This window comes from Leptonychotes weddellii, chromosome 4 (assembly GCF_054177405.1).
Source record: "Leptonychotes weddellii isolate Sample4059 chromosome 4, ASM5417740v2, whole genome shotgun sequence".
Taxonomy (NCBI): domain Eukaryota; kingdom Metazoa; phylum Chordata; class Mammalia; order Carnivora; family Phocidae; genus Leptonychotes; species Leptonychotes weddellii.
The window spans coordinates 101,316,685-101,319,568 of NC_138372.1; positions in this window are offsets into that span (position 1 = coordinate 101,316,685).

Sequence of the window (2,884 nt, forward strand, 5' to 3'; positions counted from 1 at the left end):
GGCGCCTGGGTGGCTCAGTCGTTAAGCGTCTGCCTTCGGCTCAGGTCATGATCCCAGGGTCCTGGGATCGAGTCCCACATCCGGCTTCCCGCTCTGCGGGAAGCCTGCTTCTCCCTCTCCCACTCCCCCTGCTTGTGTTCCTGCTCTCGCTATGTCTCTCTCTGTTAAATAAATAAATAAAATCTTTAAAAAAAAAAGATCTTAGATTCAGTGACATAGGCCCCAAACCTTGAGATTCTTTGCTTCTGATTTTTCCATCAGTTCTTCCTAGTTAGACAGACTATATCTGTCCGTAGTCAAGTTTGTGATTATGTTTATTAAAAAAAATAACCTAACTGAAGCCAGTGCAATACTAGTGAGTGTATCTTAGATGACAAACATGCAAACATGGGCTTTAAGTTTATAAACCTTTTTATTTGTCTTTGTAGCTCTATCCAGTTTCTATTAATTTTCTCCATATTTACAGATGAGGAAATGAGAAGTTAAGTTACTAATTCCTTCTAGGTAATGTTCTTCAGCCAATAACTGTTATGGCTAATATATGAGCCCAGCCAATTCAACAGGCTATATTCTTAAGCACTATACTATGCTGTCCCTTAATTTGGTGGACTCCTGAAGGGGGGAGAATTAAAAAATTTTAAGTCCAGCAGTAGGCTACAGAGTCTCAGCACTGTTAGCATTTTGGGCCAAGTAATTTGTTATGGGGGGCTGTCTTCTATATTTTAGGATGTTTAACAACATTCCTAACTTCTACCCACTAGATGCTCGTGGCATCCCCAGGGATGACAACCAAAAATGTCTCTAGACATGTTATAGTGTTCCCAAAGGGACAAAGTCACTCCCTTCCCAGAACCACAGGCTAAAGCCTGGTACATCTATATAATGAAATGCATTGTAGTCTTTAAAACTGTATTTTAGAAAAATATTTAATGACAAAATATTCTAAGTTAAATATACAGAACTATACTCTTTTTAAGGTGCACTATTTTTTTTTTCATATTTGAACATTTCTGAAATCTGGGTGCATTTAACAATGGATAGGGTCCTACAGTCTTGTTAACCAACTGCCATTCATTTCCTGTTTATTCAAGGTATCAAAAAAACTAGCTTAGAAAAAAAAAAAAACCCTAAAAACAATGGTGGAGCATTCTTTTGAACCCAAGTTTTCACATAATTTGACTTTTTTCAAAGAGTCAGTTTCACAAAAGTTTGTGGAGAAGGGTGGGAAAGATGATGAATCAGACATGTTGGACAAGCATAATGAAAGGCAGTCCAAAGCATGCTCTATCCAAAGAATTGCAAAGCCAGTACAGGAGTCTGGCACCATGACTTGCTTCATTATGGATTCAGAGGGAATACCTGTTGCCAATGCTTTTACTGGTGAAAAGGATGAATTGTATGGAAAAACCAATGTATTTTATTTACTTATATTACTTGTATAATATTTACTTATATTTTCCTTTTTATGTATGCACAAGATCAATGATAAAAAAACAAGTTAGTAAAATCTAACAAAGCTTTTTAAATAACTAAAAATTATAGGTGATGTATCCTTTCTGTGTGTACATATTTCTGCATTTTCCAAACTGCAAGGTCCTTAAAAATGTATCCTTACTCTTTCAACTTAAAGTGGTTCTATATTGTTTATTACACAAAATTCAAGATTTTCTAATTTGCTGAAGTCCATTTATTTTATTAATAGCATTGTTTTTGGCTATTACTTCCTCAGATCATCCTTTTTAGTTAACCCTACCTGCTGTCCATACATGCAAAAGCACTTTTCCCGGTAGGCATTCTTTTTCAGTGTGGTGTATTCATTTATTTTTTTTATTTTGAACATAATTGACACACAGTGTTAGATTAGTTTCAGGTGTACAACTTAGTGATTTGGCAAGTACATATATTATGCTATGTTTGCCACAAGTATAGCTATCATCTGTCCCATTACATTTCTATTCAATGTGGTTTATTAAGAGGAACACTGAACTGGACAACTGGAAACCTCGCGTCCAATCCTGCCTCAGCCTCTGAGCTGTTTCCCTAGTGATCAGCTCCTTCTACTCTGTCAAACTGTCTGCACTGTTCTTAAATCCCTAACCCATACCCCTTTGCAATTCTCTCATTCTCGGTAAATAATCTCACCTCATACATTACTGAGGAAATAGAAGCTATGAGAAAAAACTTGTTCACGCTTCTGCCATAAAGTCTGCAAACCCATCTGCACCTACTTAGTCTCCCCTCCAGTCACTGTTCTGTCCCTTCAATGGAAGATGTTCATGGGCTTTTAACTCCATTCCGTCATCTCATTGTGTCATTTTGTGGGACTACTTGGTACATGCAAAATTTAGTTCATGTGAAATATTTTGTAGAATTTAAAGAATATCTTTAAAATTGGATTTATCCTTAATTGCTTATTGTTCCATTTAAATTTTTTTTAAAAATCAAGAAATATATCAGCAATGTGATTTCGTAGTTACCTAAGATATCTTTTGATGTGCCAGTTTTATTAAAATTAACTTCTTAGTTACTAGACAATTATTTACATAAAATGCTGTATTGATCTGTTAACAAGATCAAAGTTAAAACTCTTAGGAAGATATAAAAGCTATTGAAAAGTGTTTTTGTTTTCCCCTTTGTTTCTGTAATATTGTTATTTTTTTAACTTTTAATTTTTGACTGCCTTGATCACATGAAATCTCTTTTCTTTCCCCAAGTTTTTACTTAAATTCCAGCTAGTTAGCGTACAGAGTAATATTAGTTTCAGGTATAGAATTCATATGAAATTTTAAAAAAATTTCACTGTCTCTTCTGGCCATTGTTATTGTTAGTTTCATGATTGTTACTGAAACTAATTTTATTGTATAAAAGAGTGGAGTGTTAAAAA